This window comes from Ictidomys tridecemlineatus, chromosome 7, assembly GCF_052094955.1.
Source record: "Ictidomys tridecemlineatus isolate mIctTri1 chromosome 7, mIctTri1.hap1, whole genome shotgun sequence".
In the NCBI taxonomy this organism is placed as follows: Eukaryota; Metazoa; Chordata; class Mammalia; order Rodentia; family Sciuridae; genus Ictidomys; species Ictidomys tridecemlineatus.
Genome location: NC_135483.1, coordinates 27912700 through 27931048, shown reverse-complemented (window position 1 = coordinate 27931048; position 18349 = coordinate 27912700). Strand labels below are relative to the sequence as shown.

The 18349-nt window shown below is 35.4% G+C and overlaps 1 protein-coding gene across 5 annotated transcripts in view; it reads left to right on the top strand.

Annotated features, from left to right (window-relative positions):
• The window catches only part of LOC101976097 (nonsense-mediated mRNA decay factor SMG5), a 114214-nt gene that overhangs the window by 42878 nt on the left and 52987 nt on the right, over positions 1-18349 (top strand). The window lies entirely within an intron of this gene.

Genomic DNA, 18349 nt, shown 5'->3' with positions numbered 1-18349 from the left:
GTGCTAGATGCTAAATATACAAAATTCTGGTTTTTCCAAAGAATATATCAAGTGCTTCTCCTGTATGTTCCTGTAGCACTTTTAATGTCCACTATCAAAATATGTATCATATTTTACTATAATTCCTGGATGTCCCCACTGAAGTACAGACTTCTGTAGGATAGGATTGAGTCATTATTTGTGTCTCTATTGGTTAAAGTAGGGATTGGCAAACTTCTGTAAAAGGTGAGATAATAAACATTTTAGGATCCGCAAGCCATATAGGCTTTATCACAACTACTTGCCTCACCATTGTAGTGTGAAAGCAGCCACAAACAATGAGAAAATGAATGTGACTGTGTTCCAATAAAACTTTATTTACAAAAGCAGACAACAGGTTAAAATTTTCCTACTATGATTTTCCATTTGATAAGTGCTTAATAGATTTTTATTATTAATAGTAATATGTTAGTTTTGTTGAGTGAATAAATGAAAGCCTTATGGAATGTGGTATTTGCTTTTGTGGATCCTACATTCTAGTAGAAATTAAAACAGTTACACTTTAGTATGAAAATCGTGTGATGGACCATGGACGGCATATTCTGGGAACCCCAAGGACAGGTATCTTAATCAAAACAGGGAGAGTATTTGAAAAGGTTTCCTGGAAGAGGTAGATTCTAAGTCCTATTTTGAAAAAGAATTAGGAATTAATATGCTTACAATGGGAGGTAGAAAGGGTATTCTAGGCAGCAGGTAGGTCACTAAGTACAAAAGCAGAAAGGCAGGTACAGAACTTTATGACACATTTGCATATAGTTTGGTGTGAGACTTTTAACTATGGCATATAGTTTTGCCATTTATTTCCTTAATCTGTGTTCTAATATTCCTGTCTATTTTCTTTTGAGACCAATGCAATTATTATCATTTTTTCTCTTAATAGTCCCTGGTCTTTTAACTTAGTAGATAAACATGCACAAGTGTCTCCTGAATTTAAAATGACTATTTCTATTTCTGCCATCATCATCACGACACCACCACTACTACCAAGACCACTACCACCTTCACCTTGACTAACACCACCACCCCATCATCAGCTGCACCACCAGCTCCACTGCCACTAGCTTCTCTATCACCAATTCTGCTACCTCCACCTCCTTTACACCTTCATCACCATCACCCTTACCACTCAAGGACCACAACCTTTGCATATCCATTACCATCCCCTCTGCAGCTTCCTCCAACACCTCCATTGTTGATCCATGAGACCTTCCTTTTGTTTTCAATTCCTCTAAAGCAGTCATGATATCTCCCTATTTTATAGGAAACTTCTTCAAAGAGTGATATGCCCTTGTTTTTGCTCAGCCAACTACAATCTGGTTGCTATTCTCATCACTTAATTGAAATTACTGGCAATAAAGTCACTACTTGCCATGATCACCACCTTGCTACATTCACTGGGCACTTTTCCTTTTAACTTTCTTGACATTTCTGTGTCTTTTGATTCTGTTTTCTACTTCCTCCTTAAAATATTCTCCTTCTTTGGGTTTTGTAGTACTAAAAACTTCTGGTTACCTCCTCATTTTCTATCCTCCCTTTTTTCAGTCTTCTCAAAGGACCAACCACGATCTGGGTTTTCCTTAAGGGTTGGAGTTTTCCTTGGTTGTTTGCTGATCTCTCAATCTTTAGGACACTATGGTGTAACCTTTTATAATGAATTCCTATGTCTAGTGAGTGAGAGCAAAGCACTTCGCTGAGAATGGGTTAGAAGGCTTGGGTAAGAGGTGAAAGTTGGCAAAACTGCTGAGGGAAATGGGAAAGATTGCTGAATAACACCTGGTGGACATGGAGGCTGACTGAGGCCTCAGATTTGTCATATCTTGAAGCTACGCAGTTGTAGAATTTTTCCAGCATCCTAAGAGTATGGATAAAAATTGAATAGGTAGAGAGACATGACTAGAAAAGGAACAAAATCTGTAAACACTTTTTTTTTTTTACACTCTTCCCCAGGACTCTTCCATAACTGACATTATACCATCAAATAGTTAGAAGGCATAGCAATTAAAAACTTCGCCCATAACTTTTTTATAGTTGGATTAATATCTCTTTCTAGTTTGATGTGGTAACTATTTATTTTGCTTATCTTTTGTTTTCATATATTTGTGAAGTTTAATTTTTGTATTTAAATTAAAATAGTATAAAGTTAGATTTGTCTAGAGCCCTTAATCTGATAGAGTTTCTTGAGGTGTTTTGTCAACAACAATGCCTGGAACAGGCAAAATAAAATTTATGTAACTCTTTGGAGCTGTGTCTACTCCCCTACTCTTCTTTATATTTCTAAGACTAAAGGTCAAAACCAGTTCATTTTAAACCAGATTGTCATTTCCATGGATGGACAAGTGCATGGCTGAATTCATATGTTATTTGGTATTCTAGTTCATCTTTCATTTTCTGTTGCAGAGCCTTGGATGTATTACTTGAAATTATTCAGTCAGAGAAAATCATATTTTGGATAAACTACAAACATTTTAATATGGTCTTTCATTAGAGATTCCCCTATCTATCCTGTGGCCTTAATTTTGCATTATTTCTAACTGCACAACATATGCCCCAGCCATGCTGAATTACTTCCAAATCTTCAAACACACCCTCCTTCCCTTCCCATCTTGTTTTTGTACCTGTTATTCATTTGCAGTGGAACACATTCTCCCCTGACTCACTCTTGTGAATTCTTTAAGGCTTCACCTCCCTTCACCCTAAAGTTAAGTGTATCATAGGACTTAATGAATTATATTGTAATAATTCTAGCTTTGTTGGCTCTGTTCGACAATATGATCAGTGGGGTCTCTGTTTTCATCCTGGTATACCTAGCGCCTGGCACAGGGCTTGGAAGTTGAAGGCATTCCATGATTGTTATTTGGTTGAATAAATGACAGGATGAATGAATGAATGAATGAGTTAAATTAGTATGTATGTTGCACTGTTCTTTTTACATGTTATTCTGATTTTTTTTCAGGCACATCTCATAGTTTCTTAAATATAAACTTCTGTTTTAGTAATATTTAGTATAAATATGGGTTCACATTGGTTTTGTGTCTTTGTGGTTGGCTAACATTATTCACCAGCGATCTTAGGCTATTCTTGTTCCCATAAGCTTCACCTTCTCCATTTTCATGCATTTGCTTGCTTCCATCTACAGGCCTAGACTGGTTCCTGCTGCAGCAGGAAGTGTTTAAGAAGCTTTCTGCCAGGGTCTGAAGATTGCCTCGGAAGCAAGTGCTCCCTTTTCCTGGTTCCTGGCATCTGTTCTTCTGCTCATCTTATTTGTAGATCACCTGGTTCCTGCTGACCTGCCTGAGCTTTTGGCCCTCTGTCTTGCCTTCCAGCTTTGGAAGCCACCAGTTCTTCTCTGCATTCTTATCTCTCACTCACCTGCTGTGTGCTCTGACCTTTCATGCAATCATTAAATTTTCCTTTTCTTCCTGGTTTCTGACTGACGGCAACATCATGACCTTTGACTCATTTGTGTGTTTGAATTCTGGATTAAGCAATATGGTTGCTGTTTTGTCATCTCATCTGGATCCCTCCCTCTGAATTTGCCTTAGTTTTCCTGGTCTTATATGTATGCATTATCAAATTAATCTACAGGTGTGGCTCTGACATATTTCTTTTGAACCAGGGTGCTATGCATCTCTCCTTATATTATCACTTTGGAAACTGAGGTCCAGAGGTTTCTAAACTCCATTGTTATTTATAGATATATAAGCAAAAGATACTGTATAAATCTAGAAGCAGTGTTTAATCTATCACATACTAAACAGATTCTAAATCTTTGCAAATGTTGGATGAGTAAAATAAATAGTTACCAAATTGAGTAATAAGGATACACTGATCCAACTACAAAATAGATAAAGTGTTCTTTAATTGCCTTACCTTTTAAATCTTGGTTGTGCATCAAAATTATCTTAGAACCTAAAGTGCAATAGGGACAATGCAGGTGCTTGGGCTCTTCCACAGAACTTCTGAACTCCTGAATCATAATCTTGAAGTAGGCTCTTGACATGTTTATTTTCAACAGTTTTAAAATTCATTTCAATGGACATCATAGGTTGAGTTGAACACTTCTGTACTAATGATTACTTTAAATATTCTACCTTTGATGTGACAATGAATATCTCAAATGCTAGAGGATTAATCAAAGCCAATATTTATTCATTACTACCTGTATGCATGATGCTAAGTCCTTGCATCTAGTTCCTCATTTAATTAACCTTCAAGTCAACACCAGCTACATATTATCCACATAGAGGTTGATTAAATTTAAAGTTGAAAGAGGTTAAGGTACTAAATAAAGGTTACACAGATAATTGCAGGATAGAAATATAAATCAAAGTCTTTTTTTTTGCTTAAACATAATGCTTTATAACACAGCAATAGCTCAATAATCATGTCACTATAAGCAGTTTATTGTACCTCTATCATTTTACTAGTAGAGTTAGTATGTGCAAAACAAATCTGATTATCTTATTACCCTGCTTGAGGATTCCTACAGTTTCTTTATTGCCAACAAGATAGTTAATTTTCCTTGTCATGGTATAAAATATCCCTTATAACTCATATTGCAACTTCCTCTTCAGATCTGTCTCCTTCAATGTTTCCTCCACAGTCATGCAGAATTTCTCACCATTATTGTAAAAGCACCAAACTGAAACAATGAAATGCCATTGTGTTGGGATTTGAGGGTCATTTGAGGAACACATTAGTTCTTTCTTTATCTGAAAGCAATAGAAAAAAGTCATAAAAGTGAAGGATCAGCCAGTCGCAGTGGTGCATGCCTGTAATCCCAGGCACTTAGGAGGCCAGCCTGGGAAACTTATTGAGACCCTGTCTCAAAAAAAAAAAAAAAGCAAAAAGATAAAGAAAAATATTTTCCTGACCTTGAATGCCTCCACCATCAGCTCAGGTGTTGCTTTTTGGAAATCTTTCTAATTTCTATTAATCAGCATATCATTCCCTCTCTACCCAAAGTCTTCAGTTCATACCTCCTTTTGTTATATTTATTCTACACATAAATACAAATATGTGTTTATATCTCTTTAACTTCTAATGATTGAGATTTTCTGAGTCAGAAAAACTGTCTCATCTGTTCCTGTTATCCACAAAGTTAAGCATGGCGCCTGAAATGTTGTGTTAGTCCTCACAAGCCTTAAAATTGCTCCTCCAAGGTTTGACAGCTCTTAGCTGCCTTGTCCCTATAGAGACAGCCCATAGTTATTCAGATGCTATGTTTCAAATTAGCACAGGGCCTGGTACACAGTGCTTGGAACATCACACAATAAAGTTTGAGTGAATGAATTAGTTTTAGCAGATGATATCATATGATGATGTTTACAAATACCATTTGTTTCAGAGTGTTGAACTAAACTCACAGCAAAGGATATATATTTTAAGAATGGAGAAAACATGGTAAAATCAATGAAATGTTACCACAGAACAAATAGAAACACTGAAATACCAAATGAAAACCACTAAATTGTGAGTCTAAGATTCCACAGATTATACAGGACCAATCTTGTAATATATTGATATGCTTTTGACACTGTTCTTATTATAAAATGCTATATAAGTGATATAAATGCTCATATATATATATATTTGACATTAATGTCTAAGAGATTGATACATTTGCAAAGTTCACATTTTATTAAATGGAAGCACCAAATTTTTTCTTGGAAATACTTATACCATCTTATATTCACAGTCAAACTTTATAGTTTTTCTCATAATTCTTTCAGATTGATATTTTGTTTGAAAAGTTGAAATTTTTTAGTTTCAAGAAATAAATTTAAACTAGTATGTAGTCTCTTTCATGTGATATTACATGAAATAATCAAATTAAAAGCTAGTACTGGAATGGAACTCATAGTTTTGAAATATTCCTGTGCCTGTGACACAATTTCATTTTTCTTGTCCTTGAAATAGCTGAGGAAATATAGCAGGTTGTAATGCCCTACTTTATATCTACCCCCTTTGAAATGGATAGATCCACATTTATTTTCTCTTCTCCCATGAATGTCATTATGTTTTCCTTTATATAACAATAAATGTTTTAACAGACATTAGAATTCTTATTTTCTTGAAGTTAAAAAATGGAAGAGAACACCAATAATATTCATAGTGATATACAATGCTTGATAACTGGGAGACACCACATGAATGTTGTTAGTGCAGCGATAGTAGATTAGTCTTACATTTTTAGTTCTCTAAGCTCTTAGAGATTAATAACCATGTCCTTTTAACCTTGAGTTGTTTGCATCCCCTCATAGTCTTCTGTGTGGATGAGATTTACTAAATTTTGGAGAATGAGTACAGTAATGAATAAAATTGAATGGGACACATGTGAAAAACAGCTTTTAACTTATAAAATGTCATAATAATAAAGGATTATTAGTTTTTCTTTTATGTATAGCTTAACAACTGTTTTTGAAGTATGACTACATTCAGAAAAGTACAAAGTATAGTAAATGAATAAACTCATGGAATTAACACCAAAATGAAAAACAACTTTAAAAAACAACATCCCAGAAGTCCCTTTTATGCTGCCTTCTAGACACTGTTTTCCCCAAATTTGACCACTATCTTGACTTTTAATACCATAGACTTGTTTTGCCTGTTTTGAATTTCATATGATAGAATCATACAGAAAGTACTCTTTTGTATCTCATTTCTTTTACTAGGTGTTAAGTATGTGAGATCCACACATGCTTTAGGAAGCAGCTAATGTTCATTCTCATAGCTGTAGAATATCCCTTTGTATAAATATACTACAAATTATCTTTCCCGTCTACCAAGCAGGGATGTTTGAGTTGTTTCTGGTTTGGGGCCATGATGTATCATCAATGTATATTTTTCAGCACATCTTTTGTAGAACACAGTGCATTTTCCTGTTGAATGTGTACCTAGGAGTGGGATTGCCCATAGAGCATAGATATACATAAAAGTTTTACTCAACACTACCAAATAGTCTTCCAAAGCATTTATACCTTGTTACCTTTAGATCAGTTGCATCTGAGGATTCAGCTGCTCTTCATTCTAGACAACACTTGGTTTCATTTTAGCCATTCTAGTGGGTATATGGTAATCTTTCATGATATTTTAATTTTCATTCCTATGATGACTATCAAAAAAAAAAGCTAAGACCTTTCTTTACTTGCTATCTGAATATTTGCTTTTATGGACTACCTATTCCACATTTTTCACTTTCTATTTTGGGGGAGAGTGGGTATTCTTTTTATTTGTAGGAGTCCATCATGTATTCTGGATACAGGTTGTCAGATATAGGTTTTGCAAATATTGTTTGTGTGAACAGTTTTAACCTTCGGTCCATTCAGGGTGAAACCACTCATGCATCAAGCTGGTGTACATTAGAATCTTGAGTAGATTTTCTAAGACACCAGTGTTAAAGCATCATTCCTAACTAATTAAATTGGAATCTCTGAGGCCAGAGACTGGCTCTATGTGATATTAGTCATTATATCCCCAGTGCCTAGTAAGTAGCTTTCTTAATATTGAAGTAGGTATTTAAAAATTTAATCTTTATTTCAAGTTTCACTCTTTCATCAAACTAGTTGCAATAAAATTTGAATGCACCTTCACATAATGAAACAGTTAATAAAAGCTGATATATAGGAAAAGTAAAAATGCATCTTGACATGTTTATTTTATATTCATAATTATAATAAAGTTTCTTATGGAATGCCTAATCCACTCAAACAATGAAAAAGTCAATTTTTAAATTTTATTCTTCAAGAAATGATGTCATGATTTAAAACATTTTAAAGGTAGATCAAGAAACTTTATATTTTGGTGAAAGAGATTTATGGTACAAAATTTGTTCAAGTATGTTGCTCTGGAGGGACAAATGGTAAGAAATTAAAAGGTTGCAAGTTGGTGACACAAAATTAAGAAGAAATGGGGGAAAGAACTTTCCAACAGTTTGAAAACTCTTTTTAGAAGGCTATAAGGCATCCATTATTAAGGGTAATCAAAGTGAGTCTGAATTTCCATCCGGATGGAGATTGCCATTGTGGGTCAGATTATATGACTCTAAAAGTGTTTCACACCTTTAAATTCTACACTATATTTTCTTCTTTTTTAAATTAAGCACTTATTATTTTTTTAATTAGTGCATTATAACCATATGTAATAGTGAAATTCATTGTCACATATTCATGCATGCACATGATATAACAATATAATTTGATCATTTTGGCTCCCAATGTCTTTTGTAATGTAAAGCACATGACATAATGCAGATAAAACTCTCCCCCTGGAAGTGAACTCCTCCTAACCTTACTCCTCTTGATATTCTTGTCCTGGATGGCAGGGCAAAATTCCACCTTCGAGTCTGGAAGTCACCCTTTGGGGGAGTATTGGCATAAAGACTTTCCTGTTGTTGGTTTAGCAGAAAAGCTCTTACTTGTCTTTCCTTTTTCTTTTTGATTTTTTTTTTTTTTTGCTCTATATTTTTAGGAACCCCTACTTCCCTCAGCTAAATTCAAGATGTTCTGTGAAATGGAAACGCAGCTGAGTGGAAAGAAAGATTGACAGTGAGAGTACCCGTCTGCCATTTAGGAAGGATAATTTGTTCAACATTAAATATAAAAAGCTCTGCCTGATGGTTGCATTATAACCAGTGGGGTGTCTTGTCAACCAGAGTGCTGGGAAACAGGTTTATACAACTCACTCCTTTTAGTGATTATTGCCTTTAAGTGAGAGCATCTAAGCATGTTAAATGAGACTTAGTTCATAATTGTCAGATATTAGTATAATGGGTTCAGCTAAAAGGATTTTAGACACTTGGGCCAATTTGGCCCTCTGTTCTAGAAAGAGCACAAGGCATAGAATGAACTTGCTCCTCGAAATTGGAGAGAGGACAATGCAAATGTCTGGATGGCTGACTTTGGTTATTAACATTCCTGACACATTTGCCAACTCAGGCCTCACTGACTTGAGTGTGTGGGACATGGGGCAGGCCTATCACGGACAAAAATAACAGGGACTTACTGACTCCAGGGCATGTGAATCCAGAGCTTAATTGTCGGACTGAAAGTCCACAAGAAAGAATATTTTCACTTGATTTCTTAGTGCACATTTCCAGTTATTGTATGAGATTTGTTATGCAGTTTTTAGTCTTATGCTAGAAAGTGAGCTGCACCTCAATTCTCACATGGCTTGAACCATTCAGCCTGTTGCGTTAGTACCTGAGGTTGTAGAAATTTCAATATGAAACATGATATTTCCAATTTATTTATTTTTCTTGAAGTCTCTAGTATATAGTGTGTATAACAACAGGGAAATTAACAACAATTCTGGTCAAATTAGGGTAACAATATTTACCCCTTGGTAGGATTGGTATTTTATGCAGTTAAGGATCATTTAAAAAACGCTTTTAATTTTGCCTCAAGAATATTTTTGAGGAGTCCAGAGAATGTTAATCAGCTTTCTACACTTGTAACAAAGTACCTGAGATAATCAATTTAAAAAATAACAAGGTTTATTTTGGCTCACAGTTTTGTAAGTTTCAGTTCATGGTCAATTTGCCCTGTTGTGTTTGGGCCTGTGGCAGAGCAGCACATCATGGCAGGGGATCATAATGGAGGAAGCTGCTCATTTCCTTGTAGCTTGAGGGAAGCAGGGAGTAGGGAAGGGGCAGGCTCCCACAATCCCCTTTGAGGGCGTGCACCCAATCACCTAAGACCTTCCACTAGACATAGTAAAGGTTTATACCACCTCTTGACAGTGCCAAGATTCAAATGGTAGCACAGGAGAAAACTATTATTTTGATAAACAGGCATCTAAGCCAAGTGATCTTGAAGAATGTGAGATATTCAGGGATATTTGGATGGCTACGGAAGCTTCACTGGTGAATATTAATTTTAAAGTTCCTCTCAGTTGAAATTGTGTCTGGAATCCCTGAGTCTATGATACATTTATTTTTTATGACTCAGTTTTTATTTTATTTTAAAGTTCTCTAAAAGAGCAAATGAAACTTTTAAAATTGATAATTGCTGTTTTCCTTGTTCTTTAAAAAGTGTGTACTTTATAGAAATTTTCACAGTTTTCTACTTAATACCATATGTTTGTACACCTATGATCCATTTTTATTCTTCTCACGATCAACCACATTTTTCTCATATTTAAAAAAGTCACTGATTTGTTTACATAGGTAAAATATGAATACTTTCTTTTGGAAATATTTCAAAAGACTATATTCAGGATCTAGGAGTTAATAAGTCTCCCTTTATTCCTTCCTCTAATTCCATTCTAGCTGAACCCATTCTAAAAGTAGCCATTTTTAATCGTGTACACTTTTCTAAACTTTTAAATGCATTTACATTCATATATATGAATATATACAAATATATAGTTTAGCAAATATTAAAGAAATCGAAGGGTATTGTTTCTTGTTTTTTGTGTGTATATAGATTTTTGGGTTTTTTTTTTTTTGCTTTTTGCTTTTTAATTAAAAATATAAATTAACTATATTTTAAACCAGAAATCATTAGAAAGTATCTCTGTTCTCTATTTGTAAACCCAGATTTGGAGAAGTTTCCCAAAGACTTCCCTTTGGGACATGTGGCCCTGATGTGTACTCTTTGGTTTCATAAACATTGCCTTTCCCATTGTCTCATAGCTCCACTGCATCAAGAGGAAAGAGATTCTACTGAGTACAATTTAGAAAGACTTGTTTGTGACTTCAGATTAAAGTATACATATGATTTTTTTACCTAACAGTGTGAGAAATTGGAAACACTAATGAAGACTTTAATTAAGACCTAAACGCTCTGTATAGATAGGCTGCTAAGGCAGCCAGGGAATATTTCTCATAGCCTCAAGAGATGAAAATAGGATAATTACTAAGACAAATGCATCCATTTGACCTATTATCCCTTATTTCTACCAAATTCTAGCAGCTTCCTTAACCTTCCTTTGTGACCGCTTGACAATGGAGCAGAAGGCAATGGCTTTTTCCTGCAAAGTTGAGCTTGATTGCTTACAATCTCCCACCCCCAGGGGTTCACATCCCCCCTTGATTAGGAGAAATGGCCCCCTGCTCATCTTGTCAAGACTCCCATGCTGCACAGTGAATAGGGGAGAAATCTCATTTTGGAGACAAGCATTTTCTGTGAACTCTATTAAGCAACAAAGAAGCCAGCCTTTCATGGGGTCACATTTCCAGGATATAATCACCAACTTCTTGGGTGCAATATAAGGCCCCTGCCGGAGTCCACTCTTTCCATGTTCATCAATGTGATTATTTCATGATAACAGCTTTCTCGAGGGAGTTGGAGATGCTTTCTGCACATTTTAATGAGCCTGTCATCTGCTTCAATTTTTTTTCCTTAGTCTTTATTTCTTTCTGATTCCTTTCTTTCATGTTGTGAGCCACATTTATTTGGAAAGCATAGGGAACCCAGCGATTTTAAATGTCATCCAGCATAGATGAAAATCTACTGCTAGCAATATTTCATTTTTGATTTAGTAGGGTTGAAAAAAATATTCTATATCTCTTTTCTGAGGGAAAATGCATAAATAATACCTTTATTTTTCATGAAGGCTTGGAACATGCATCAAGTGCAGTTAAAATAAAAGCTCATCACAACAAATATCCCTGTGTAATCAATGATTTCAGAGTCCTGCTAATGACTCAGCAAGTGAAGAGTTTATAATTCCAGCCTTACTAGACTTTGATAAAAGGAACTAGATGATCTGCTTATAAACACAGTTGCAATGCTAACATTTTTATTTTTAGGCATCACTTTAACAGCAAATGCTGAATTCAGAATTTAAAAAAAATATTTTTATTAATAGAAAAAAAAGAAAAAAATAGGGCCCCTTTATTTGATTCGCACACATTTCATTTTTATACCAAATATAAACTTAATTTTCAACATGTTTTCTCACACTAGAGTTTGATTTTATAACTAAATTTACACTGGGATTTAATATCAAGGAATAATAGAATAGGATTTGATTCCATAAATAAACTTATCTTTGGATTTATTTTATAAAGATTATAATTAGTGTACATTTTAATGAATTTCAAATATCCATTAACAATTTTTTATTCTAATTTTTTCAGGTGGCTTTTGTTAAGGAATAATGTCTGTGACTAACACTCCCTGTAGCTTCACCTATTTAAATTAATCTGGTTCTTTATCCTTTGTAAACATATGTATGATCTGCTTCAATCAGATTTTCTGAAAACAAAGGCAAGTATTCCCCATTTTTCTCAGGGGGTTTACAAATGATATGCATTGAACTAATCCAATTGGACTAATATGATTATTTTTTGTGTGCATGCAAAGTGGCATAGATGCCTCAATAATACATGAGAAGAGCAGTGATTCCGCTCCTGCCAGCTTTTTCCCATATGGATCTGGGGAGAAAGTGTCCCTGGGCTAAGAACTCATATGGCCACTAAGACTTTTTCTTATGAATGGTGCTCACTCTTTTATTAGAACCAAGGATGCAATTTGCCATCACAGACAAAAATGATGTTTTGGCTCACCTGCACTCACATCTCTTTTCCCAGTAGTGATGAGTGACTTATAAGCATAGACTGAGATTCCCAACTAGTCACCAGTGTGAGGAAGCCAAAGCCTGGGTATCTGGACCAGCTGCCCAAGGGAAGGACATACGCTTTTTTGGGGGGAAGGGTACCAGGGATTGAACTCAGGGCACTCGACCACTGAGCCACATCCCCAGCCCTCTTTTGTGTTTTATTTAGAGACAGGATCTCACTGAGTTGCTTAGCACCTTGCCCATTGCTGAGGCTGGCTTTGAATTCGGGATCCTTTTGCCTCAGCCTCCCCAGCCACTGGGATTACAGGTGTGGGCCACAGCACCCAGAAGGACATACTCTCTTTATCTAAGCCAGGATATGAGTCCCTGAGGGACACTCAAATACTTCTCTGGTGTCTTCTGCCAACCTTTTACAAACTGATGTTTCCAAAGCTTTTCCTTGCGTCTTTTCTCTTTTTATGCTACATACTCCTTGGCGATTTCACCAAATTCATGGTTTTCATCATCTCCTTATTATTTTAAAAAATGTCTCACCATCCCAGTTACTCTACCAACATCAAAACAACTATTCAACACCTTATTAGGTATTCTCATTCAGATATATCTTTGGTTCCTCAAATCCATCAAGTCCCAGGGTGAACTAAATTTCTTCATTGTGAAGCATATCTCATTTTGTGTTCCTATCAGAGGGAGTGACACCACGCAATTGCCAAAAAATGATGTCATAATGAATTGTTTCCCCTTGTCACATCCCATATTCTAGATCACTAAAGTCTATAAATTTTGTCTCCTACGTGCAATTCAGGTTCCTCCTCTGTTTTTCATGATCACTTCTCCTACACTAGTTTAAGTAGTGAATTGCTTTATTGATTTGTGGAGAAGGGGAAATAAGTGTTTTTGATAGATAAGATATGCACTATCTTTTTAGGCTGGGTTAAACACTGAATATATTAACATACTTCTTTTTCTTCGTTTTACACAGCTTTTATGAATATAATTTTCAAAAATTGTAAATGAGTTCAACTTTAAAGACAAATGAAATAGCATGTGATAATGCTATGTTCTTTGCATCAATTTTGTGTTTTTCATGCACACTTTGGCCAAGTTTAAATATCAGTTTTTAAAGTTTGTTTATGTTTTAGTACATTGTAATTACACATAATAGTGGGGTTCATTTTCACATATGCATAAAGGTATATAATGTAATTTTCTCCATTTCAATCCCTAATAATACCTCCTCTTCTCCTCTCCTGCCTCCTCATGATCCCCAGTCTCTACTCTGTTTGTCTTCTTTCAATTTACTTATTTTTAATTGGTACATTATAGTTATATATAAAATAGGAACGTATTGTGATATATTCACATAAGTACATACATAATTTGATCAACTTCATTTTCTGGTCCTTGACTTTTCTTTTTTTGGAAAGCTATGTATTACTGCTTCAATCTCATTGCTTGATATTGATATTTGTCTTTTTATGTTTTCTATATCCTCTTCACTTACTTTGAGCAGGTTATATGTATGTAGAAATTTGCAAATATCATGTAGATTTTGCACTTTATTGGAATATAAGTTTTCAAAATAGTCCCTAATGATTTTTTCAGTGCATACTGAATAGATGCACTCCCAGGGTGGAGCTGATGTAGTCTAAATATGAAGTTCGGGTGGCTGGAATTTAATTCTGACAGACCTTTTGAACTTTACGGTTGAGGTGTCCAGTTTTAGAGAGAATAGCTTCACCAACCCTATTACCTGGTAGATGTTGATCTCTGCTGGGTGCCTGGATTGTGCTCTTGGGTCTATATAGACCTCTACACTCTTCTGGCACACTCTACTGCTCACAAATGTGGTCTTTCCAGGAACAGACTCAGAAGACAAATAAATGTGTCTGCCTATCCAGTTTCTGGGTCCTCTCCAGCTAATCCTGCAAGTTTGCAAATCCAAAGGTAAAGCAGCACTCTGCTCTATATCCCTGCCCCCACAAGGGCAATTCCTTCTGTGCCCATCTCAGTTGCACCCTGCCAGGAGGACTCTAGGTCTTACGGCCAGTGCATGCAGGTACAGACTCCCAGTGTTTGTTTTGACCTCCTTAGGATCCCATTGAAAGTTGTAGCAGAAAGAGGCCAGGGCTGCCCCCAAATGACCTCTCACATATTGTGTGAAGGAGCAAGCACAGAGCACCTCTTACACACTGGCTTACTGTGCTGCCTCTGGATCATTCATGTTCAGACTGCCCCTCTGATCCATGGTGTTCTCCTGCCAAATTTTCTTCTCAGATTGTCTTTCTTATGCTTGGGTTGCTCCTCCCTTCCATGGTGGACCAGTGCCATAGTGTTATGGCTGTATTCCTGAGGCATTCTTTCTTTGCCTATGTTCAAAGTGTCTGGATCTCTGTCTCTAAGATTCTTATATTGAAATGTCATGTATTCCCTCTGTCACCCACCGTACTGGGAAGCAGTGTTTCAGCTGCTTGCATCCTGAAACATAGAGCAGCTGGATATCACACCCTTCCTCTACTTTACCATTTTTGTCCCTAAATTTCAGTTTTTAATAATCTGATGGGCCAGAAACAACACTTTATTCTCTATATTTTCATGATTATCAACAAGTTCTAACATTTTCATATATTTATTTTCCATTCATTTTTAAAAATTAATTTATTTAGTTTAATTAAGTATATATGACAGCAGAATGCATTTTGATTCATTTGATTCAAATGAAAAGCACAACTTTTCATTTCTCTGGTTGTACATGATATCACATCACACCATATGTGTAGTAATACATGTACTTAGGGTAATGATGCCCATTTCATTCCACCATCTTTCCTGCCCCCCTGTACTCTCCCCTTCCCACGCTCCCTCTTGCCCAATCAGTTCCTCCATTTTCCCCATGTCCTCCATCCCGTTATGGATTAGCATTCATTTATCAGAGAGAACATTTGGCCCTTGGTTTTTGGGATTGGCTTACTTTGCTCCAACTCCATCCATTTACCTGCAAATGCCACAATTTTATTCTCTTTTAATTCTGAGTAATAATTCCATTGTGTATATATAACACAGTTTCTTTATCCATTCATCTATTGAAAGGCATTTAGGTTGCTTCCACAGTTTAGCTATTGTGAATTGAGATGGTATGAACACTGATGTGGCTGTGTTACTATAGTATGCTGATTTTAAGTACTTTGGGTATAGACTAAGGAGTGGGATAGATGGGTCAAATTGTGGTTTCATTGAAAGTTTTTAAGGAATCTCCATACTCCCTTCCAGATTGGTTGCACCAATTTGCAGTCCCACCAGCAATGTATGGGTGTGCCTTTTCCCTCACATCCTTGCCAACATTTATTATTGTCTATATTCTTGATAATGACCCTACTGACTGGTGTGAGATGAAATATTAGAGTAGTTTTGATTTGCATTTTTCTAATTACTAGAGATGTGGAACATTTTTTCATATATTTGTTGATCAACTGTATATCTTCTTCTGAGAAGTGTCTGTTCAGCTCCTTAGCCCATTTATTGTTTGGGTTTTTTTTTGGGGGGGGTATTAAGTTTTTTTAGTTCTTCATATATCTTGGAGATAAGTGCTCAGACATGCGTGTGGTATTTGCTCCCCAAATGTAGGCTCTCTGTTCACCTCATTGATTGTTTGTTTTGATGAGAATAAACTATTTAGTTTGAGCTCATCCCACTTATTAATTCTTGATTTTATTTCTTGCACTTTAGGAATTGTGTTAAGGAAGTCAAGGCCTAATCTGATGTGATGAAGATTTGGGCCTACTTTTTCCTCTACTAGGTGCAGAGTCTCTGGACTAATTCCTAGGTCCCTGATCCACTTTAAGTTGAGTTTCTTGCATGCTGAGAGATAGGAGTTTGTTTTCATTTTGCTGCATATGGATTTCCAGTTCTCCCAGTACCATTTGTTGAAGAGGCTATATTTTCTCCAATGTATGTTTTTGGTGTCTTTGTCTGGTATGACATAACTGTATTTATGTGCATTTATCTCTGTGTCTTCTATTCTGTACCATTGGTCTACATGTCTATTTTGGTGCCAATACCATGCCATTTTTGTTACTATACCTTTGTAGTATAGTTTAAAGTCTGGTATTGTGATGTCTCCTGCTTCACTCTTCTTGCTAAGGATAGCTTTGGTTATTCTGGGTCTCTTATTTTTCCAAGTGAATTTCATGATTGATTTTTTTATTTCTATAAGGAAGGGCAATGCAATTTTAATTGGAGTTGCATTGAATCTGTATATGGCCATTTTAACAATATTTATTTTGTCTATCCAACAGCATAGGAGATCTTTCCATCTTCTAAGGTATTCTTTAGTTTATTTCTTTAGTGTTCTGTAGTTTTCATTGAAGAGGTTTTTCACATCTTTTGTTGAGTCCCAAGTATTTTATTTTATTTTTTGAGGCTATTGTGAGTGGGGTAGTTTTTCTAGTTTCTCTTTCAGAGGATTCATCCCTGATGTATAGAAATGAATTTGTTTTATGGGTATTGGTTTTATATCTTGTTACTTTTCTGAATTCATTTATAAATTCTAGAAGTTTCTTGGTGGAGTTTTTTGGATCCTCTAAATATAGAATCATGTTGTCAACAAGTAATGATCGTTTGAGTTCTTATTTTCCTATTTGTATCCCTTTAATTTCTTTCATCTAATTGCCCTGGCTAGAGTTTCAAGGACTATGTTGAACAGAAATGGTTAAAGAGGGCATTCCTGTCTTGTTCCAGTTTTCAGAGGGAATATTTCCAGTTTTTTTTTTTTTTACATTTAAAAATGATATTGGTCTTGGGTTTTGCATAGATAGCTTTTACAATGTTTACCTATGCTCTTACTAAACCTAGTTTTTCTAGTGTTTTGAACATGAAAGGGTGCTGTATTTTGTCAAATGCTTTCTCTGCATCAATTGAAATAATCCTATGATTCTTATCATTAAGTCTATTGATGTGATGAATTATATTTATTGATTTCCTTATGTTGAATCAACCCTGCATCCCTGGAATGAATCCCACCTGATCATGGTGCACTATTTTTTAAAATATGTTTTTGTATGCACTTTGCTAGAATTTTATTGAGAATTTTTGCATCAATGTTTATCAGGGATACTGGTCTGAAATTTTCTTTCTTTGATGTGTCTCTGCCTGGTTTCGGGATCAGGATGCTACTAGCTTCATAGAATAAGTTTGAAAGGGTTCCTTCCTTTTTTACTTCATGGAATAATTTGAGGAGTATTGGTATTAATTCTTTTTTGTAGGTCTTGTAGAACTCAGCTTCAAATCAGTCTGGTCCTGGACTTTTCTTGGTTGGTAGGCTTTTGATGACATCTTCTATTCCCTTGCTTGAAATTGATCTGTTTAAATTGCATATGTCCTCTTGACTTTGTTGAGGTTTTCTATTTCACTGGTGTATAAATTTTCATAATAGTTTCTAATTGTCTTCTGTATTTCAATTGTGTCTTGTGACATTTCCTTTTTCATCACAGGTTTTAGTAATTTGAGTTTTCTCCTTCTTTTTCATTAGAGTGGCTAAGGGTTTGTCAATTTTATTTATTTTTTCAAAGAACCAGGTTATTGTTCTATCAATTTTTGGAATTATTTCTTAGTTTCAATTTCATTGATTTCCACCCTGATTTTAATTATTTCCTGTCTTCTACTAATTTTGGTGTTGGTTTGTTCTTCTTTTTCTAGGGCTTTAAGCTGTAATGTTAGGTCATTTATTTGTTGACTTTTTCTTCTTTAAATGAATGAACCCCATGCAATGAACTTTTCTCTTAGCACT